This window comes from Oryctolagus cuniculus, chromosome 6 (assembly GCF_964237555.1).
Source record: "Oryctolagus cuniculus chromosome 6, mOryCun1.1, whole genome shotgun sequence".
NCBI classification, from domain to species: Eukaryota; Metazoa; Chordata; class Mammalia; order Lagomorpha; family Leporidae; genus Oryctolagus; species Oryctolagus cuniculus.
This window is the reverse complement of record NC_091437.1, coordinates 20986325-21009668: the sequence shown is the minus strand read 5'-3', so window position 1 is coordinate 21009668 and position 23344 is coordinate 20986325. Positions and strand designations below refer to the sequence as shown.

Here is a 23344-nt window from a genome sequence, read left to right as displayed (position 1 = left end):
GATGAGAATGGAAAGACCTCAGAGTCCAGATAGATAAGGACAGCATAGGCCTGGGGTGCTCACACTGTGCCAGGTGCTGTGCCCAGCCCCCTGCGTGCACCATGGAACAGGCACTCCCCCCACCTCCTTCACCAACCAGGAAATCAATGCGCAACAGGCACAGGCGGCTTGCCCAAGATGACTCAGCTCCTCGGTATGGAGCCTGGACTCCCGCCCCTATCTCTCCATGCCCAGAACCCAGGTAGGTTCCACGGTATCAGCTGCCTGCAGAGGAGGAAACAAGCCCGGGGAGGAAGTTTGGGGCAGAATACTAGCAACTGGGGGTCAAGAAAGCACTGGGGGACACGAATGGAAGGCAGCAAAAGCTGTGGCTGTTGTGTTGCCCTTGCCCACTCCTGACACCCCAGGTAACATGGGCTCTGCTGCTACAGGCCTCCAGCAGGGTGGGGTCTGGCTTGGACCCCCAGGGAAGCAAGGCCCCACCTATGCCCAGGAGACTACCTGCAATTCGAGGGGTGGGGCCCTGGGGGCTGAAACATAGATAGGCTTGGCCCAGCACAGGGGGAAGCTCAGCCACACAGCCTGCTCCCAGCAGCAGGGGACTCTGGCTGAGGCCTTCCCTCCGCTCTGGGGAGCACAGAGGACTTTTCAGCTATGCTCTGTCTAGGCAAGGCCTCATGTGTCCCTGCTGCAAGCCAGGCCCCTTATGAGGCCTGGGGTACGCCTGAGGTCTGGGCTCTGGGTGATTGATAGTAAGAGCCAGGACCACTCAGGGGCACGTCCTTACTGCCAGCTACATGGCCGGTTCGGACCCTGGGGCTCTGGTAAGCTCAACTCTAGCTTCTGAGTCCCTCAGAGAGCCCAGTGGCCCTGGCAGCTGGCTAGTCACTGCCCTGGTTCAGGCACTCAGACCTGGCGGCAGGCTTGCTTCAGGGACGGCCCTTCCTGACCCTCCAAAGTCAGCTGAGAGGCAGCCTTGGGCTTCTGGACTGGCCTGGGTCCCGCTCCCTGCATCTGCCCTCCTGCTGCTCCCTCAAAGCCATGTGGATGAGGGGCTGTCCAGATGTTCTACGCACTGATCCTGAGGCTGCCCAGGGCCGGGAAAGCCCCACAGCATCACATGCCTCAGCTACCCTTGGCTCACAGAGGGCTGGGGTCCAGGCAGGACTCAGCTCGGGAGCCGGGCTCATGCCTAGGGTGGGGAATCATGTCCAGGTTTCTCTGAGAGCTGACTTTGCATGACAGGCGGGCTGTGCAGACACAGGGCCCTTGGGCAGGGAGGAAGTCATTAGGTTGGAACTGTCAGTTTTCTTTCTTTTTTTTTTCTTTTTTTTTTTTTTTTTTTTTTGACAGGCAGAGTGGACAGTGAGAGAGAGAGACAGAGAGAAAGGTCTTCCTTTTGCCGTTGGTTCACCCTCCAATGGCCGCCGTGGCCGGTGCACTGCAGCCAGCGCACTGCGCTGATCCGAAGTCAGGAGCCAGGTGCTTCTCCTGGTCTCCCATGGGGTGCAGGGCCCAAGCACTTGGGCCATCCTCCATTGCACTCCCTGGCCACAGCAGAGAGCTGGCCTGGAAGAAGGGCAACTGGGACAGAATCCGGCGCCCCGACCAGGACTAGAACCTGGTGTGCCGGCACTGCAAGGTGGAGGATTAGGCTATTGAGCCACAGCGCCGGCTGGAACTGTCAGTTTTCTAAAACCATGAACTAGGTAAGGAGTCCTGTCACTTTGGCCACACCAGGACCATGGGCTGGGGAGGGCGGAGTGGCTGCCTCTCATGGGGACCCAGGAGCCCCCTCTAAGTGTTCTAGCTGCACTTGTCTGTGTGGGGAGGGGAGCTGGACGACAGGAAGTTGAGTTACCCATGACGAGGGTCCGAGGGCCAGCAGGAGGGTCTGAAGGAGTATCTGGCTTTCTAAGACTTGGAAAGGCCTAGTGACTGCTCACCACCTCTCTTCTGCCAAAAAGTAGCCGTCAAGAGCTCTGGGCCCGGGAGGCCATCTATCCTGGCCCCTGTGGTCCCTGAGAGGACCCCATCTCAGCCTCGGGCTGTGCTAAGGCATGTATGAAGCAGACTGGGACCCTCCCCTATCTTGTCTCTGACAGCCCTCACAGGCAAAGCCTCACCATCTGTCCCTGTCCCCACAAGGTCTGGGTGTACTGGATCTCTTCAGTGGACTGCAGGCTCTCTGAGGGCCAGCAGTGCAAGTCTCCCACTGTCTCACTGCCCAGCTACGACTGGCCCTGCAGCCATCTCTCACTGGTCAGCCAAAGCTGTTTAGTACCTGTTCACAGACTCACCTGCTCTGCTGAGATCTTGTACCCCAGGAGCTGGGGTACAAGATGAGTAGGCTGGACTCTGGGGTGCAGGGAATCAGGCTGAGGAGCAGCAGGGTGAGGAGGGGGGAGGGGCAGGGAGGACTAGCTAGTGCTGTCCCTGCAGTAGAGCCCTGTCCAGAACAGGCCGTGACCAACCTGCTGCCATGGGGCAGGACACGGAGCACAACCCGCCCAGGTCCCTGCAGAACTGGAGGTGGGAGTCTGACGCATTACTGGCTTTCTTTTATTAAAATTGCACACAAGTAGAAGGAAGGTGGTTTCATTGTACAAGGAGGCAGAACTCCAGAGGAGCACACTAAGACATTTATTGAAGCCACCTGCAACACAACACCCGCGAACAATCAGGCTGCTCACTGTTTGGAGGCTTCGGCTCAAACATATTTTCTCACTTCCTGTGCGTGGATCGAGGAGCTCTGGCCTGGGCGGACACAGGCACAGTGTCTACAGGCAAAGCCTGCGCTGGGACTGCTGCAAGCACTGGCTGGGGTCCTCCTTCAACCCTCAGGTCTCTAGCATCCAGGAGCCTGGAAAGAGGGGGCTGTGGAGGCTACAGGAGTGGCGGGGAGTAGGTGGTGGGGTGCAGACGGCCTTGGAGATGGGATGACCAACTCTTCTGTTTGCTCGAGACTGAGGTATCTCTTAGGATCTGGAACTTTCAGTGACAAAACTATGAACGTCCCAGGCAACTCAGGGTCAGTTGGTCACTCTACTTTAGGGCCAAAGGCCTTGCCCAGACACTTCTGTCCTATGCTGCCCACAGGCCCGCCTTGGCTTCCCTCTTCTCCATGTCCATACCTGCGAGCACTTCCTGCTCAGCTCCTCCCTCCTAAGCCTGGGAGGAGGAATCCAGGACAGGTTGAGTTGAGGAGCAGGAGGAGGGAGGACACCTGGGCAGAAAGGACCTCAGACAGCGGCAGGCACATCCTGACTCGGCCTGGCACGGGGTTCTTGGAAAACCCAGGGGAGAGGCTGGGAGTAGCAGGCAGACTAATTTGTGGAGTTCAGATGGCTACATCCTAATGCACAGAGCCTGTGAGTGTGTTGTGTTCCACGGTAAAGGGAATGAGACTATGGACGTAACTGAGGTTGCTACTCACTTTGAAATAGACTGGGGTGGGCGTTTGGCTGAGCTGTTACGACTCCACTTGGATTGCCAGCACCACATACCGTAGTGTCTAGGTTTGCATCCTGGCTCTGCAACCAATTCCACCTTCCTGCTAATGTGTAGACCCACAGTAAGTTCCAGGTTTTCAGCTTCCGCCTGGCCTAGCCCTGGCTATTGCAGGTTATTTGGGTAGTGATCCAGCAGACAGAAACTCTCTCTCTCTCTCTCTCTCTCTCAATATTGAAAAAAATAAAAGAGATTTTCTTGGATTATCTGCACAGGCCCACTGTAACCACAGGGGTCCTTAGGTGAGGATGGAGGAGGCAAGAGAGGCCTTCCCAGGGAGCTGCCACTACAGGAAACTCCTTTGAAGATGGAGCAAGGGGCCAGAGGCCAAGGACAGCAGGGGTGACCAGCAGCTGGAATGGGCAGGAATTGGTTTCTTTTTTTTTTTTTTTTTTTTGACAGGCAGAGTGGACAGTGAGAGAGAGAGACAGAGAGAGAAAGGTCTTCCTTTTTGCCGTTGGTTCACCCTCCAATGGCCGCCGCTGCAGCCGGCGCACCGCGCTGATCCTGGCAGGAGCCAGGAGCCAGGTGCTTTTCCTGGTCTCCCATGGGGTGCAGGGCCCAAGCACCTGGGCCATCCTCCACTGCACTCCCTGGCCATAGCAGAGAGCTGGCCTGGAAGAGGGGCAACCGGGACAGAATCCGGCGCCCCAACCGGGACTCGAACCCGGTGTGCCGGCGCCGCAAGGTGGAGGATTAGCCTATTGAGCCACGGCGCCGGCTAGGAATTGGTTTCTCTATTAAAGCCCCCAGAAAAAGACATGCAGCCCAACTGACACCTTGAGTCTGGCTAAGTGAGACCTATTTAGGTTTCCTAACCCACAGAACTGTAGGATAAAGAATTTGTCCTGTTATAAGCCACTAAGTTTATGGGAATTTGTTATGGCTACAGGAACTCAATACCGGGTGGGAGTGGGGTCCATCCGGGAGATATGGCTGTCAGAATCCCCATGCCTTGGGGAGAGACAGCCTCACAGAGCCCCACAGCCCCTCTGTGAAAGCTGAGACTGGAGCCGTGGGCAGGGAAGGGGCCTCAGTGGTTTGGGCAGATCAAGAAAGATGCCCCAAGGGACGGCACCTCTGCTGCACACATCGACGGAGGCAGCTGCCTCTTGGAACCCACCCCTCATGCCTCGAAAGAGCTGAGGTGCTGGCTCTGAGTCACCCAAGAACCCCCAGGGCTTGGCTTAAGACTTGCAGGGTGGACCCCTATGGTCCCTCCACACACCCCTAAATCTTCCAACACTCCAGTCCTGGGCCTCACTAAGGAGATCAAGCTTGGCTCAGGAAAAGCTAGAGCTGGAGGGAAAAATGTCTCTGAATCAGGGACTGCCGGATCTGATGCAGACTCCACTAGGCCACTTACTGGCTGTGGAGCCTCCCACAAGCCACTAGGCCTCCAGTAGCCTCGGTCTCTTCACCTGTAAAATGAGCACAGCAGCACCGTCTCACAGGAGTGCCTCGGGTGAGAGGACGCACAGGAGACGCTGTGCCATGCAGGCCGACGCACTGTTCTTACTAACAACAGCCATCACCACCCGCCATGCCTCTGGTGGGGTGGATGCTCACAGCTTCCTGTGTCGGGAAGGAAGGGTGAGTGCAGACTCACCACCGCTCGCACCCCAGCACCCGGCAGAGCCCCCAACCACAGCAGCTTTGCTTTTTTTTTTTTTTTTTTTAGGAAAATGTTTTCTGGAGCTTGTTCGTCATGGAAAAACAGCCCCTAGTCATAAAACACCCACCATTTTTATAGCACACAATGCAGCTCCAGCCTAACGAATGTCCTCTCACACGGAACACAGCCGGAGGAAACAGACTGCACAGCAGAGGTGGCCATCTCTGGACAGCGGATTACAAGAGGGGTCTTCATTTTCCTTACAGAAAATGCACTTTACCTTTTAATTCCATTTTTCTGTGAACTTTTTTAAAACACCCGTAATGATTACAATTTCTTTATATTTTTTATAGCTTAAAAATGCTCTATAAAGATCTACTATAATTGCTTTTTAAAAAAATTTTTGACTATATGTGATTACTTTCATAATTAAAGAAATATGCAAAGTGCCAGGGATTTCATCTGTGGGGCACAAACAGCCTGAGGAGCCACTGGGCAGGGCTCTGTGCAGGCTGGGGGCCTGGCCGTGGGCCTCGCCGTGTGATTTTGGAGGCCCACGGCCTTCCTTCCCTGGCCTCTGCTGCTTGATGAGGCCTGAGGGTGGACACGCGGCTCTCTAGGATCCTGTGCAGCTCAATAATTAAAGCACTTGGCTTGGTGTCATCCAACCAAGCAGGTTGCCCGCCCCTCCCTCACCTGCGGCACTTCTCCCCGATCAGCCTTGGAAATCCCTGCTTCCTGGCCTTTGAAGGCATCACTGCTGGCACTTGTCAGAGCCGGGCCCTTCCTGTCCAGTCTCCTGGCCTGCAGTGACCATTGCTGCCCTGTGGCTTGTGCATTATGACAACGACTGCTCCCTGACCGTCCACTCTAGGGCACACAGGGCACATTTCATCCCAGGCCTCCAGAGGCTGTGCAGACCACAGTGAGAGCAGCACCCCTGGTACTGCGCTGTGAGGTGAACCCACTGCAGCCTCCATGCCTCCGGGAATACACCCAGATTGCTAACCTCATTTCAGGAGAGGTCAAATCACTCACCTATGCGCTGGGACTTGGGCACCTCTCTGTTCCCTCCAAGCCCAGCGGTTTTTACCCCCTCAACCACTCACACTCCAGCACCTGAGGGCAGGAAGGGTTTGCTCTGATAAGTCAGGGTTTATCACTTAATCAACAAATCTTCCCAGAGTCTATGCGAGCTCTGTCAGGCAGGGACAGGTCTACCCTATTCATTACAGTGTTCTAACACCTTGCAGTTTCTGGCACATAGGACATGCTCATCAGATGACAAGAATGCTTGTGCATTTCAATAATAAAACTTTCATTCATGGGTGACCTACCACTAACTAGCTGCCTCAGCAAGGGTCCAGGACAGTTGAGGGGGAAGCATGACGCTGTTGACAACAATGTAATTTGGTTTTGACACCAAAGCTGGGTCTTATAAAAGCCATGAGAACACCCACCACAGGAAGAATAGCGATCGGTAGCAACTCAGAACCTTCCCACAGGGCCAGAGGCCACCCCAGCAGCTGTCACCACTACAAGCCGAATGCACCGACCACCAAAGCATGCGAACGTGAATTCCCCATCTGCACCCATGCTGTGGGCCAGGAGACAAAGAGCCATGGAAACTGAACACATTAAGAGTTCTTTTTTGTTGTTTTGTTTTGTTTTGTTTTTGACAGGCAGAGTGGAGACAGAGAGAAAGGTCTTCCTTTGCCATTGGTTCACCCTCCAATGGCCGCTGCGGCCGGTGCGCTGCGGCCGGCGCACCGCGCTGATCCGATGGCAGGAGCCAGGTACTTATCCTGGTCTCCCATGGGGTGCAGGGCCCAAGCACTTGGGCCATCCTCCACTGCACTCCTGGGCCACAGCAGAGAGCTGGCCTGGAAGAGGGGCAACCGGGACAGAATCTGGCGCCCCGACCGGGACTAGAACCCAGTGTGTCGGCGCCGCAAGGTGGAGGATTAGCCTAGTGAGCCGCGGCGCCGGCACATTAAGACTTCTTTAACACCTGCCAGGCTGCCTTTGCGAGAAGGGCCGGTGGGCAGCAACCCTGGCAGGGCTGTCTGGTGATGGACCAGGCCCTCCAGTGGGCCCCTTCTGCAGCACAGTGCCCATGAGCCCCTACTCTCCACAGCACACACTCTACACTCTCACTGCACAGTGCTCATGAGCCCTTACTCTCCACAGCACACACTCTACACTCTCGCTGCCTTGAGAAACACTGTTCAGGCATCATCCACAGCCTGCTTGGGGTCAGGAAAATGACGACGAGTGATACAAGGTCTGTACCCTGAGACATCATCAGTCCCCCAGGGGACAGAGTCCAGAAAGCCGCATCCCACAGCCTTGGATCCTCACCGCACATCCCCTTGCCTCTTGCCTCGGCCACGGAGGAAGGACATTGTCTGAAGGCCATCCCTGAAGAAGGGATCCCACGGGAGTGGCACTCCCGGGGGATCCACCTAAGGGGGCCAAGTGGGGCTGGGGTCATTTGCATCTGTCTCTCTGCCCCTTCAAATCCCCTGAAGGCCAGGCAGGCCTTGGCCATGGTTGCTTCCAGCCCACTTGCATGATCGCTGGCAGCAGTGACAAGCCAAAGAACATCTTCCAACCCTGAGTTCCATGATGGTCTTTATCTTCTGCTCCCTCCAAGGCTCCTCACTCTGCAGGAACACTTGTGGGTGAGTGAGCAGCACGGAGCCCTGGCCGCCATCCCAAAACAGTGCATGCTGCATGCCCTGTCCACTCACCGCACTGTTCAGGGCTACAACACAGTCACATACTTGCACATTCTATTTTTTTAATTGTGAAATAATTATTTCACAGGAAAACACAAAAACATACATTCAGGTTAACAAATAGTCATACAGCAAATCTCTATATACCATCACCATCAACTGGGTCAAGACATAAAATAAATGGCCAGCATTCCCAAAGCCCCTTGCTTGCCCCTGCCAATCCCAATCCCAATCCTCCTCTGAAGTCACAACTAACCCAAAATTTTCCATCAATGCTGTGCTTTTTACAGTCTTATCTCCCCTGCATGAGTCCATTAACAATACCGCCCATTTTGGCCAGTTGTTCAACTTCAAAAAAAAAAATTATTTGAAAGGCAGAGTGACAGAGATACACATACACACACACTTTTTTTCTCATTTACTGGTTCACTTCCCAAATGGCTACAACACTAGAGGCTGGGCCATGCTGAAGTCAGGATCCCGGAACCCCATCTGGGTCTCCCACATGGGTGGCAGGAACCCAAGTACTTGGGCCATCTTCTACTTTCCCAGGTGCATCAGCAGAAGCAGAGCAGCTGGGATTTGAACCAGCACTCCAATATGAGATGCTGGCTTCATAGGTAGTGGCCCAATGGTGCTGCACTACAATGCTGGCCCAGTTGTTCAACTTCTTATGAAAGGAATCACACTGGGTGTGTTCTCTCATGTGTTTTGTTCAGTATTATGTTCCTAAGAGTCGTCCAGGATTAGGGCCAGCATCCAACACTGCAACTGCTATGGCTCATTTGCTGTCACTGCGGGACCCTGTGCTGCTGCTGGACATCTGCACTCTTCCTGGTGCTGTGTGGACTTTCTGGTGCATGTGAGCTAGAGCACGGTTGGAGCAGATCCTGAGCAATGGGCCTGCTGCGCTATCAGGGATATGTGTTCTCACCTTAACACATCACGTACATCCTTCATAATCCTACGTTTTCCTCAGGGTAACGGTGCTGTCTGGAGTAGAGGCAAGGAGTTACAGTGTGACTTTGCCATCTTCTGTCCTCAGAACTGTGTTCCCTCCAGCCTGGCCAGCCTTGGCCCCTTGGGCTGCTCTCTGGCCTCCCTACCTCTGCAGTGCAGTTGGGTGGGGACGGGAGGAGGTTGAAAAAGAGGAAGTGGAAACCAAATACCAGGGCCACAGAAAAGTTTGGTCCACAAACCTCAATGCTTCAGCAGCACCTCGGGGGTAGGCGGACCATCATGCGAGCTGCTGTCAAGTACGCCTGGGGTTCCGGGCCAGCCACAGGCACGGAGGTGCGTTGCTGGACAAGCCATTGCTCGGCCGCAGGTTCTGGACTTGAGCCACAGCATGCAACGCTCACCCCAACACTGGGAGGTACATGTATGAACATGCCCATGTCACAGTGTGAAGACAGAGCCCCAGAGACAGGGAAGGACTGGCAGCATGGTGCTGTGGAGAACAGCATGGGATTTGCACCTGTCTCCAATTTTTTTTTTAAAGAAAATATCAGCTTTGTATTAAATTACAAATTCTTATTAGTTTATTTGTTATGTAATACAAAAGACAAAATAATACAATTCAACATTCCAGGTTCGCAGTGGGCCCATTGGGTTTAAATTGTGGCTTTGCCACTTAGTAAGTGGTGCAATCTTGGGTCACTTACCTACTTCCCCCAGCCTCAGTTTCCATATCTATAAAATAGGACTAACTGGCTCCCAGGGTTATTGAGGGAGTTAAAAGATAAAACATCTCTAAGGAGCTTGGCTTGGTGCTGGCACCAAGAGGAATGAATGGAACTCTAAGGGGCAGGGCTGTGAAATGGTAACCATTGCCATGGAGTCCAGCTTGGGCAATGGGGGGGGACACAGCCTGGCATGCCGAGACAGGGCCACCAAGCTGAGGGTGCCAGTCTGGTGCCATGTGAGAACTCAGTTGGTGGAGTGCTGGCCAGGTGGACTCTGGAACTTGGGCACCCAGATAGTGCTGTCCCTGCTGGGTCCACCTTTTTCCAGGGCACCTTCCTTACCTGTGGCTACTTCCAAGGGCAGTGATTTCTGATGGGGGGGAGACCTCTGCCCACACGGGAGCCTTGGTGCTACCTTCAGGAGCTGCACTGTCTGGCGACGGCAATGGCAGCCAATGGGCAGCAGAGCCTGTTGCTAGGGTCACTGCAAATCTTACTTGGTGACATGGGGCTGACCCTGCATTCACCCCTGAGAACCCTGGGAAACGCCAACCACAGATGTGAAATATGAGCGTCTCAAAACCACAACTGCATTTCCTTTGAGAGAAGATTCGGCTCTCCACCCCTCCAGCCCGGTGTGCGATGCCTCAGAGGGAAGAGCCTGGGCAGGAACCTACCCCCAGCTCATCTAGGACAGGCCTGAGCAGCAGGAGGGCAGGGGCTCCTGCAAAGCAAGGACCTCAAAAGCTTCCATCCCCACCCTGGTGGCTGCCAGCCCCAGCCTGGCCTTCCTTCACACGCCTAGGACGCTTGTTCCTGGCCCCACTTCCTGCAGCCTTGGGAAGCCAGCTAGCTTGAGGGAGACGCAGGGCAGGAAGGGAGGAAGTGGGCCCGCCTGGGGCCCTCGCCAGCTGCACAGGCCACACTGCTCTGCTGCAGCTCAGACGGTTGGTGGTTTCAGTTGTTCACCTCCCTTCAGTGCATCTTCCAGCTTAACATTAAGGAAGGAAAAAAAAGTGCCCCACCCCAAAGGTGGGAGGGAAGCTGTGTCTTTAGTGTTTCCAAAATGCTACTCACAAGCCGGTACAGTGGTGCAGCAGGTTAAAGCACAGGCCTGCAGCGCCAGCATCCTATATGGGCACCGGTTTAAGTCCTGGCTGCTCTACTTTCAAACCAACTCCATGCTAATGAGCCTGGGAAAGCAGCGGAGGATGGCCCAAGCATGTGGGACCCTGCACTCATGCAGGAGACCTGGAGGAAGCTCCTGGCTCCTGGCTTCAGATCAGCTCAGTTCTGGCCATTGCAGCCATTTGGGGAGTGAACTAGTGGATGGAAGACCCCACCCCCACCCCCACCCCCAGTCTCTCTCTACCTCTCTCTGTAACTCTGCCTTTCAAATAAAAACAACAAAACAACAAAAACAAAATGCTACTCACTGTTCCCTTGCAGACTGGGAGCTGTGCTGACATTCTGCCGCCTTACTGGATCCTCAGGACTCCGGCCAAGGTGATAACAGCTGCTGATGACTGAGTTCTCACCACGCGACAGGAGCATGAACTAATTCACAGCATTCACTGGGATTGTTCCCATTTTACAGAAGTGAAACATGAGGCCAAGGGAGATTTGGAAGTTGACTCAAGGTCCTATACTCCATGCATGGCAGAGCTCAGATTTGATCCCAGATGATTCCAAAGCCCTAAGGTACCTGCCATACTGCCTTTCATGGTACACACACAACAGCACCTCCCATTTACAGATGAGAAAATCAGACAACTGCAAGGGTGTGTGGGGGCCGAAATCAGGGTTGCTTCCTCAGTCCATGTCTCCTCTCAAAGGACTGTCTGGTGCATCCTCCAACTGCTGTCCTGCCTCTAAACCCACAGGCCTTTCTTTCCTTGGTGGCCCAGGGACCACCTTTCCCTACTGATATGGAAGAGGCTATGTAAAGTCCACCTGTACAGGTAAGGGGGACAAGGTCAGGGCGATCAAGGATGTGCCAAAGGAGACTCCCTTCCCCCTGCCAGTTCCCCCTGCTAAGCCCACAGCTTTCAGAAACTGCCTGTATACATGGGGGACAGTCAAAGCATTCCATGGGCTGGGGGCAAGCAAGGAACCACACGCAGCAGAGCTAGCAGTCTGCCACTGCATCCTCAAGTGAAGGTGCCCAGAGGGGCTGACAGGGGTCCACACACTGCAGCCTGGGATGCAGTCCCTTGGCTGGAGCACCGGCCGGCTGTTGGGCTCTTCAGGCATCAGTAGTCAGCACACCTTAAATGGTTTTCTGCGTGATGCTACTGCATGCCAGGCACTGTTCCAGGAACTGGGGACACACAACAAACACTACATGGCAGGCCCAGGCCACACATGATTTAGCTCTGTGAGGTAGGCAAACATTAGGCAAATAACCACACAGAAATCTGAAAACACAGGTGCTGTGAGAGGCTGCAACCGCAGGGATCTTCATCTAAGAGGGAGTACATGGCATAGGGGAGGAGGGGTGCTTGGGCAGCCATCCCCTAAGGAAGAGGCAGCTCATGTGAGGAGGCAGCAGGCGGAGTTAGCAGGTGAGGACAGTTCTGGCTCGCTCTCTACCCTCCTGCCCTGCATTCCAGTCTCCTCAGGAAACCTGCAGCTTCCGGGAGAGCTGCTCTGCTGATGGGGTCAAAGTCGCCCCAGAGCAGAGCCCTTGCTGGCAGCTGCTTTTAGTGTTTGTGCCCAGGTGAGCACAAACCAGTGTGTGGGCATATGCATGTGCATGCACGTGTGTGTGTGTGTGTGTGTGTTGGGGAGTGACCACAGAAGGGAGCCCACAGTTTTTGATCTTTGATCCTCAGCTAAACGAAGCAGTTTCACCTCCTTTCCTGATTGAAGTCCTCAGTGTACATGTGGGGAAGCCCCAGCAGACCAAAGGGAGATGGAATGGCCCAGATTAACCAACAGCCTGGTCCCTCCTAAAGCCCCGCTGAAAAGCATTTTCAACATCAGCATGAAATCAGCTCTTCCTAGAGAGCAAAAACCGTTCCAGGACTGCAGAGAGCTGGCCCGTGTGGGAGGGAGCTGGGCAGTGTTGAGGCCCCTGTCCCCAGGCTCACTGTCCCCGTAAACATGCTCCCCTCCGCCATGCCGCGTTCTCCTCCCCCCCGCCATCCCCCACTGGGATTCTCCCTTTGGAAAAGAAACCTCTGGGGTTTCCAGTTTCCTTCTCCAGTTTCAGCTTAGAGGTGGCGCTGCCAGCTTTCCGTTTCCTGTCCCCAAGGCTCCGCAGAGGAGCTGAGGGGCGAGAAAAGCTGTTCCAGCCACCACCCTGCTCCCTGGGAGCCCCACCCTCCCCCCCCCCCGGGAGCAGGGCACTGGCAGAACCCACGGTGGGGGAGGTTGTGCAAAGGCAGAGTCCCAGCGCTCCTGCATCTGAGGCTGAAGGTGTGGGTTCCTTGGAGATTCCAATGTGGCCTCAGAGACCATGGAAACAGCCACAGCACATCTGAGGCACATGAAACCCTCCTCCCCTGCCTGGTGCCATTGGACAAGGCAGATGTCAGTTCTTCAGGGCTCCAGGTGGTAGGGAGTCCCGGCTGCAGACTTCACACAAGCTTTACTCTTTCCCTAACCTCTAACAGCCATTACTAGAAACAAAATAGGAAAGAAACTAATCTATTAAAAGCCTCTAGGTTCTCTTGCTCTGTCCCTTGTGCTGTTTATTTGCAAATTGTAACAATTTAAAAAAGGATTTGAGGCCATTTAAATGCTCTGCAGCCCCAGTTTGAGTGCACCTGTGACAGCTGTGGGGGTTGGGGCTTCCAATGGACCCCTGCCCTGGTTTGGTCTCAGGGACACTAGGTTAGCAGGTCCCCAGTTAGCCTAGCAGATGTAGACCTTTCCTAATCTCTAGGGCAAATTTGTTCTTCCATGCATCTAGTATCAGTTTTTGATCAATCATTAATCAAAGCTGCAATAAAAAGATAATCTCAGACTGGGTTGTAAAGGTCCTGACAACAACATTAAACAAACCTTGCCGTGGAGGCCTTTGGAGGCAAATGAAGTCACTGTGCATCTGGAACCAGCGGGCACGAACATGAACTTCAGCATCTGAGCAACTGTGGCCCCTTGGTGCCCCTCCCCCTGCCAAGGATGCTGACAAAACCCTGGATCCTGGATCAGATGACAAAGCTAGGGAAGGGGTCTGGGGCCAGTTCTACATGGCAATGGTGGCAGGACAACCCCAGAACCCAAAGAGGTCCCAAGAAGAAGGGAGCCACAGCTTGTGAAGCTTGGCTCATTCCTGCTGAACCACAGCGGTACAGGGCAGGGAACAGAGGCTGTGGGGCCCCCACTCCTTTCAGAGCCTTCTCAGTGGGGGAGGGCATATCTGCTCGTTGGAGCTGGCGGCATAGCCTCGTGACAGGCTGGAGCAGCTGGATGCGAGAAGCAGAAGAAACATTGATAACGTGGCCCAGGAAGCAAGGGGCACAAGATGGAGATCAGGGTCATGGGGGAGGGGACCTGAGGCTGGCACAGCCTGGACCAACAGGCTCAGGGAGACACGAGAGCCAACATGCTCACGTGGCCACTGCTAAGGTGTGGGGCATCTGAGAGCTGTAGTCACTTGCTTTTCTCTCCAACCCTTTCCAAGGTATGGGTAGCACACCTTCAGACACTGAAAAGAAATGGGTATTTGCAGCAAAGGGCTCTCCTGGAGACACAGGGAAGTGGAATCAGCCATGAGAAGTGGTCGCAGTACTGGCACCTACAACAGGGGCTGCCAGGGAGGACATGGCACCGTGGGGAACGTCAGGGGATGGAAGTGAGGAGACTCTTTAAGCCTATTATGACCTCTGAGGAGACATAAGCATGCTCACACACACACACACACACACACGACCTCTGAGGAGACATAAGCATCACACACACACACACACACACACACACACGACCTCTGAGGAGACATAAGCATTCTCACACACACATACAAACACACACACATTCCTTTTTAGAGAAGGAAAGAAAGGAAAGTACACTGTGAAATTGGAATAGCGGCTGTCTCTACCTGGTGATTGCAAATGATTTTCATTTTTCCTTTTGTGTTGAATAATGTTTTCAAAAAATCTTTGTAACACTTCCAAATTACTTTTTATTATGGTAAAATATATGTAAAATTATTCATTTTAGCCATTTTTAAGCACACCCATACTGTTGCACAGCTGTCACCCCTGCCTGCCTCCATAGTTTTCTCATCTTTTTGAATTGAAACTCTGCCCATTAAACACCAGTCCCCTTCCCCTCCCACCTCAGAAGGAGACTCTGTTGCCCCAGGTGGGGTCTTGAAGGGTAGGAGAAGAGCCCCTGAAAGAAGGGGAAGCTGGGATCAGGCCCAGGGAAAGGAGCAGAGTCTCTCCGTGGGTGAGACTCACGAGAAAATTCAAGTGTTGGCAAGAAAGGGGAGGAGCCAGACCTCTCCTACCCCGAGGAAGGGAACACTCTTCCTGTAAACACTGCAGGCCCAGACTGACTGACACAGGCTACCGCTGGACCAGTCACAGGAGGCCCAGCATTTGCACTTGGACTCTCAGACCCAAAGTCTCCTGTGCCTGTTAAGCAGGAAGTTAATGCTCCATTACAATGGCAGGGACCCACTGGGGTCTCACCCACAGAGATCCTTCATGTGGAATATTTTTTTGCCATAGTATCTTGGCTTTCCATGCCTGAAATGTTCTCACAGGCTTTTCAGCCAGACCAGGAAGCCTTAAGCGCTGATTCTGAGGTCAGAGTGTTACTTAAAGCGAATGTCATTCTATTAGTCTGCTGTGTGGACTGCTTCCCATGTTGGAACATTCTCTCTTTTTTAATTCTATCTACTATTATTATTAGACACTTGATCCTATTTATATGATCACTTTAACACTTAAGATAGCATTTTTACTATCCAGCTTAATGGGATTTGGGGTCTCATGACAAGGTTTAAATCTGTACCCCTTAGGCCGGTGCCGCGGCTCACTAGGCTAATCCTCCGCCTTGCGGAGCCAGCACACTGGGTTCTAGTCCCGGTGGGGGTACTGTTTTCTGTCCCGGTTACCCCTCTTCCAGGCCAGCTCTCTGCTATGGCCCGGGAGTGCAGTGGAGGATGGCCCAAGTGCTTGGGCCCTGCACCTGCATGGGAGACCAGGATAAGTACCTGGCTCCTGCCATCGGATCAGCGCGGTGCACCGGCTGCGGCGACCATTGGAGGGTGAACCAATGGCAAAGGAAGACCTTTCTCTCTCTCTCTCTCTCTCACTGTCCACTCTGCCTGTCCAAAAAAAAAAAAAAAAAAAAGGCTGTATAGTTCTGCATATATTCCTACAGATTTACTTCTAAGGGGTACAGATTTTTTTTTTTTTTTTGACAGGCAGAGTGGACAGTGAGAGAGAGAGAGACGAACAGAAAGGTCCTCCTTTGCCATTGGTTCACTCCCTAATGGCCGCTGCGGCCGGTGTGCTGCAGCTGGTGTACTGCGCTGATCCGAAGCCAGGAGCCAGGCGTGCTGTGGCTGGTGTACTGCGCTGATCTGAAGTCAAGAGCCAGGTGCCTCTCCTGGTCTCCCATGCGGGTTCAGGGCCCAAGGACTTGGGCCATCCTCCACTGCACTCCTGGGCCACAGCAGAGAGCTGGACTAGAAGAGGAGCAACTGGGACAGAATCCGGCGCCCTGACCGGGACTAGAACCCAGTGTGCCCGCGCCGCAGGCAGAGAATTAGCCTATTGAGCCGCAGGGCCGGCAACTATACAGTTTTATAATAACAAACTTCCTCCTCCCTTTCTTATTCCCACTCTTATTTTTTTTTACTAAGATTCATCATCAATTGACTTTATACACATATGATTAACTCTATGTTAAGTAAAGAGTTCAATAAATAGTATTAAGAAAAAAATAAAAACAAAAACAAAAAAACCCAAGCTCTTCCTTGACAGTCAAGACAAGTGCAGCTCAAGTCATCCCTTCTCGAAGTGTCGATTTCACTTCTACAGATTTCGTTTTAGGTGCTCTATTAGATCTCACAGATCAGGGAGAACATGTGGTATTTGTCCCTTTGGGACTGGCTTATTTCACTAAGCATGATGTATTCCAGGTTCATTCATTTTGTTGCGAATGACTGGATTTTATTTATTTTTTTACCACTGTGTCGTATTCTATAGAATAAATATCTCATAATTTCTTTATCCAGTCTTTGGTTGATGGGCATTTAGGTTGATTCCCTGTCTTCGTTACTGTGAATTGAGCTGCAATAAACAAGGGGGTGCAGATTAACTCTTTTATTTACTGATTTCATTTCCCTTGGGTAAATTCCCAGGAGAGAGATGGCTGGGTCAGATGGTAGGTCCATATTCAGATTTTTTGAGGTATTTCTATACTGTCTTCCATAGTGGCTTTACCAGTTTACATTCCTACCAACAATGGTCTAGGTACCTTTTTCCCCATATCCTCGCCAGCATTTGTTGTTTGTTGATTTCTGTATGAAAGCCATTCTAACTGGAGTCAGGTGAAACCTCATTGTGGTTTTGAACTGCATTTCCCTGATGGCTAATGGTCCTGAACATATCTTTATGTGTCTGTTGGCCATTTGGATTTCCTCTTTTGAAAAATGTCTGTTAAAGTCCTTTGCCCATCTCTTAACTGGGGTGTTTGCTTTGTTGTTGTGGATGTATTCTCAACATTAAACTGTATAACCTTAACCCCAGTGCAAATGACAGAACACTCCCTCTCAGATTCATCTGATGGAAGCCCTCCTCCATTAAACCTTGCTACCTTGCTTACCTCTACTACGTCTTGTGCCTGAGATTTTCCTTGCATAAGGATGTGAACCTCTACCACCCACCTCTGCTAACATGCTCAGAGCAATCTCCAAGATGGGCCTGATCCATAGGACTTGGCACAGTCCACGTCTGTAGTTAGCTCTGGGCCCACCAGGCTCCCAAGTGTCAGTTTTGCCCATGTGCCTTCCTGCCCCTCATCTCAGATCATGCAGTTAGCCAAACTACAGGTGGCAGAAGGTGGTCCATACTCTTCAAGGAGCATAAGGGACAGACAAGGAAGAACTGACCCCTCCCTCCATGCTTTAGGCAGTGTGGTGAACCCCACAAGGTGTTCAGAGCTCACTGGGGCTATGACTGAGGGGCCCAGGCCAAATGCCAGAATCCTAGAACTTCTTTGCCCCCTGCAACTCCCAGTGGTCCAACTGCAGCCTTGCCACAGAGCTCCCTGCCAGCCTGGCATATGCACCAATGTGAGCCCACAGGCCATCCTGGCCTTATGCCTGCCCAGCTGGAGTCAGAAGGGAGGAATAAGCTGACGACATGTAAGGTCTACATTTTAATTGCAGTTTCCTTCTCACATTGGAGGATGGCATCACTGAGTTATCAAATGGCATTGTTCTCACTGTGTGGGAGCACAGAGAAACTCCCAGCAGTCCCTGGGACAAGGGTGCAGTCCAGGGGCAGGGACAAGATGAGCACAGAGGCAATGGAGACTCAATCAAGGCAGCAGGCCATTGGGGGCCAGTGTGGATGCTTACTTCAAGGGCTGCGACTCTCAGAATAGCTACAGCCAGGGACTTCCTGGAGCAGGGTGCCTCAGCTACAGTGTAGATTCTAGAGCAAAGAACAGAGAAGGCCATTCCAGATGATGGAAATGACAACCAGGACTCACACGCAAGCCCAATACCCAGCTAGGCCCACACTCACTCAGGACACCCCCAGCAGCTGCTCGCCCACCCAGGAACAAGGCCACAGACAATAGGCCTCCCTCACCTATACCTGGGACCCTGGAGCCCATGCTCCACTGTCCCCCAGCCTGACCACAAGTTCCACATGAGCTGGGTCTTGTTCAACAGGACCTAGAAACTGGGAAGTACCTGGCCTGGTGCCCTCCACTTCCTTCACATGATTCCCAGGGCTCTGGGAGATCAGCATGGGGCCATTTTTGTGGTCAGGAAATGTCTGTGGCAGCTGTGGATGCCACAGGCCCTCCCCCGGGCCTTTCTGAAGTGGAGGTGCATTCCTAAAGCTCCGCTCTCCCATTGCTTCTTCCTTGTGGGCTCAGCTTGATGGTGGTGGTGGTGGGGGTGAAGATTATCTTTCCCCAGGCCCAAGAGGTCCTCTCAGATCCACAGAGCTCTAAAGTCAAGGAAAGAACACTGAAAAGGAGCAGCAGATACTAATTTGTGGTTTAGCTCAATGGTTTCAACCTTGGCTGCACATTAGTTACTTAAGGAGCTCTTAAAAAAAACTCATGCCCAAAGAGCAGATCTAAATGGCTAGTAAACATATGAAAAGGTGCTCCACTGTATTAGTCATCAGGGAAATGTAAATTAAAACCACACTGTGATTGTGATACTACCTCCACTAGAATGGCTAACATGAAAAAGAAAAAAACAAAAACAGAAACAAAAAAACTGTTGGCAAGGATGTGAAGACTCCAGAACTCTCACACATGGCTGGAGGGAGTACAGATCAGCAGGAAAATTATTTGGCAGCAGAGACAAAGGCTGAACAAACTAACATCCTTGAGTGGAGGATTTCATTTACATCACATAGTTTGAACAGGCAAACCTGGTAGGCACCATGGCTCACTAAGCTAATCCTCTGCCTGCAGCGCCGGCACCCGATTCTAATCCCGGTTGGGGCACCAGATTCTGTCCCGGTTGCCCCTCTTCCAGGCCAGCTCTCTGCTGTGGCCTGGGAGTGCAGTGGAGGATGGCCCAAGTGCTTGGGCCCTGAACCCCATGGGAGACCAGGGGGAGACACTTGGCTCCTGGCTTCGGATTGGCGCAGTGCCGGCCGCCGCACACCGGCCATGGCGGCCACTTGGGGGGTGAACCAATGGAAAAAGGAGGACCTTTCTGTCTCTCTCTCACTGTCTAACTCTACCTGTCTAAATAAATAAATAAACAAAAAAGAAAACAGGCAAACCTAACTTACACTGTTGGAAGCCAGAATGGCGGCTAGCCTCTGGAGCGGATGGTGATCAGAGGCAGTGCCCAGGACTGCAGGCGATGCTCTGTCTATGCGGATGCTGGCAACGAGGCCAAGTTCACTTTGTGAACATTCATGAGTTCTACACGTGTGATTCGTGCTGCCAAGTTGCTGTTGCTTTTATGTATTTATTTATTTTTGGCATCTATGACGCTGTCTCAAAAAGTTCACAGACGATGGTATTAAAAGTTTATTTTGGTGCAAAACAAATTTGAAGATCATGCACATAAGGATCCTTCAAAAAATTTATGAAACATGGATACCAAAATTTTTTGCACCAAAATAAACATTTTAATTCCATTTCCACCAACTTTTTGAAGTACCCTCATACATTATCCTCTAACAAAAACTCAAAAATGCTTGTGTGAGGGAGGGGAGCATGGGTTCCAGCTCCAGATTCCAGTTTCCCACTAATGCAGACCCTGAGAAGCAGCAGTGATGGCTCAAGTCATTAGGTGTCTGCCACTCATGTGGGAGACCTGGGTTGAGTTTCTGGCTCCCAGCTTTGGCCTGGTTCAGTCTCAGCCATTGCAGACATTTGAGGAATAAGCCAGTGGATGGAATCTCTGTTTGCCTATTTAAAAAAAGTTGAAAAAAAAATTTTTTTTTTGACAGGAAGAGTGGACAGTGAGAGAGAGAGAAAGAAAAAGGTCTTCTTTGCCATTGGTTCACCCTCCGATGGCTGCCACGGCCGGCGCACCGCGCTGATCCAAAAACAGGAGCCAGGTGCTTCTCCTGGTCTCCCATGGGGTGCAGGGCCCAAGCACTTGGGCCATCCTCCACTGCACTCCCTGGCCACAGCAGAGAGCTGGCCTTGAAGAGGGGCAACCGGGACAGAATCTGGTGCCCCAACCGGGACTAGAACCTGGTGTGCCGGCACCGCAGGCAGAGAATTAGCCTGTTGAGCCACGGCGCTGGCCCAAAAGTTGAAAATTTTTGAAACATACATCATTTCGGTCAGAGGTGCAAGGCCTTATCTCTGAGGTGAGAGTGAGGTCCAGGCATCAGTCTTGTCTGTCTGTCTTTTCTTTCTTTCTCTCTTTCTTTTTCTTTTTGACAGGCAGAGTTAGACAGTGAGAGAGAGAGAAAGAGACAGGTCTTCCTTTTTCCGTTGGTTCACCCCTGAAATGGCTGCTACGGCCAGCACACTGTGCCGATCTGAAGCCAGGAGCCAGGTGCTTCCTCCTGGTCTCCCATGTGGGTGCAGGGCCCAAGCACTTGGGCCATCCTTCGCTGCCTTCCCAGGCCACAGCAGAGAGCTAGACTGGAAGAGGAGCAACCGGGACAGAATCTGGTGCCCCAACCAGGACTAGAACCCGGGCTGGTGCCACAGGCGGAGGATTAGCCTAGTGAGCTGTGGTGCTGGCCAAGGCATCAGTATTTTCTAATACCCCAGATGACTACCATGTGCAGAAAAGAGTGAAAGACCTGGTTTCAAATCGTGGGAAAATCAGACCCACCCAAGGATCTCAGAAGGCACTGACCAAGGCCACTTCCTGTTTAGGGAGTGAGATTTGGGGCCTCCTTCCTGGGCAGCGTGGCATGATGTTGCAATATCTCCTGGGCGGTGTCTGCTGAAAGCTGGTTGCATCAGTTTGCCACGACGTGTAATGGGAATAAGGTGGGCCGTGCTCTGCCCTGCGCCAGAGTAGCCAATCTCTCAGCATAGCTGCTATGGGGCTTTTGACAGACAGGTGGCAACTATGCTTCCTGGTGAAGGCACTGCAGAGGCTCTGAGGACATCAGTGGGCAGGGTGAGGATCTGGCTCAAGACTGTGTACATTAGTGGATAACAGCCAGCCCTGGATTCTAGACAACGCCCAAACTCCCCAGCCTGTGCTAGCAGATTAGGAACTTACAACATCTGTCCAAGGACCATGTTGGGCTCAGCTCTAAGTGCGGGGCTGATGCTTTTCCTTCCTCCATACTTCCATGTGGTTAATGGCAGACTCCCTAGCAACGGCCACCCTCTAGCATGCTCTGGTCAAACTACAGGCAGCCTGGCCCAGATAACACACAGCACAGAGGTGTTACACCACCACCACCACTACCAGCCATCTGCCCTCCCAGAAACACGGACCCTGAACCTCCTGCTGTGGGAGGGCTGTGCCAAGGCCTGGGCCCCACCGGGGACAGTGAGCAGGCTGGGTTTGTGGGCCGTGCCCTTGCATGTTTGTCTGGCAGCATTGCGTCTGTACAGCAAGAGCAAACAGGAAGGAGCCTGAGGCCTCCCGCACTTCTGTGGGCAAAGGACGCTGGGGGTCTTGGCTGGGCTCACATGGCCAAAAGACACAGAGTGGCGTGGGCTGCCAGAGGACAAGCCCAGCTGATAACGCTATGTCACTCAAGAGTAGCCATGCTTGACAAAGACATTCCTAGAGGTAAAAGAAGCATGCATGGGGCAGGAGGGGTGTAAGAACACCTCCTCACTGCAGCCCCTATTCTCTGCCTCCTTGGCTTCAGTCTCCCCCTATGACATGGGGACAATGCCCCCAGGGCCTTTTCCTCCTGTCCAAGACAGCTCCAAAGCGGTGGCCTAGAAGAAGGCCTGGACCCTGAGAAATCTGCCTATGCTGCTGCTAACTGGGATCTCAGGCCCCAGGAGCCACCCCATTTCACCTGTGAGATTCCACAGTGGCAACCCTTGCCAGCCAGAGTGGCAGTACCCCTTCCTGTCATTTTAAGAAGCATTTATAAAACATTTCCTTTTCATGCTTCAGGAAATGGGTGGCCAGGAGGAGTTCTTGATGTTATTTTTTTTCCTAGAGATATGTGTGCTTCAAAGACATTTGCAAGTTAAAAAAAAAAAGTGAGGGCTGCTTAGGGCAGGAGTCCTAGGCAGCAAGAGAACGCAGAGGGTCACGCAGGCTGGATACAGAGGTGGGCACAGGAGGAATGGGCTCCTGGAAGCACTTGCAGGGGTGATGTGTGGGCAGGGACAGGCCTGCGCCTCCCTGGGCCCCAGTGTGTCCTCATCCCACTGGGTGGACAAGCACATGCCACTCCTCAGATCAAAAGCACCAACAAGAGAAACCAACCTGGAAACACACAGGCAGGGCTGTCCGTTCTCCAGGAAGGCATTTACACAATTCTGAAACCGCAGGCAGCTTCCTGTCTGTCACATGACCTCAGAAAGGTGCTATGCATAAGTTTTCTCTCCTGGCCCCCCTTTATTGACATGTTTACTTCCCCTCTCAAAACACTCAAGTCACTAACCTGGTGCCCTCTATTATCTGTATTACTGTTAAAAAGTATATGTGTGTGTGTGTATGTGTGTGTGTGTGTATAAAGTCCAGAATACCCAAAGCTGAGGACTCCTAGAACAGTCCCTGGGGACCTCACTCTTGGACTATTCACTCTTGCGTTAGAAGCAAATTGGAAAAACTGTCTGTACTCAGAGTCCCAGCAGGTGACAGAGTCACACCCCACAGTAACAGAGCAGAGTTTAAGCAAGAGACTATTAACAGGAGGGGATCAGGACTGAAGGAAACCCCCAAGGGTAGGTGAAGTACCTTGGGGCCAGCAGCAGGGGGGGCTGAGATCAACAACCCCACCCCCACCCCTTACCGGGGAAGACAAGAGAGTGGCTATGGGAACTCAGAGACGGCTGCAGGGGAGGACAGGTGCGATGGTTGTGGTTTGGAGTGGAAGGACACAGATATTGGTGACCTGAGATCTGGCAAGGGAGGGAATCGGGGGGGAGGGACACAGCACCCCAACATCATCCTCCCTCACCCTTCAGCCTCAACTCCAAACCCAACTGACACGTGAGGCCCAGGAGCCTGGCTG

The 23344-nt window shown here is 52.7% G+C and overlaps 2 long non-coding RNA genes across 9 annotated transcripts in view; one reads left to right on the top strand and one right to left on the bottom strand.

Annotated features, from left to right (window-relative positions):
* LOC103347986 (uncharacterized) overlaps positions 1-23344 on the bottom strand; it is a 113268-nt gene that overhangs the window by 40247 nt on the left and 49677 nt on the right. The window contains exons 5-6 of one of the 8 annotated variants that reach the window (XR_011389720.1): positions 18436-18697; positions 17882-18172 (exon numbers count right to left, since the gene is read on the bottom strand). The exons of 6 other annotated variants lie outside the window; for them this stretch is intronic. This is a non-coding gene — a long non-coding RNA (uncharacterized lncRNA). Of the gene's footprint in view, positions 1-17881; positions 18173-18435; positions 18698-23344 lie in introns of those variants that run through there. One more of the 8 variants, XR_011389721.1, reaches the window with a different exon arrangement.
* Positions 105-5281, top strand: LOC138850144 (uncharacterized). Its single transcript, XR_011389725.1, has 2 exons — positions 105-241; positions 5192-5281. It is a non-coding gene; the product is annotated as an uncharacterized lncRNA (long non-coding RNA).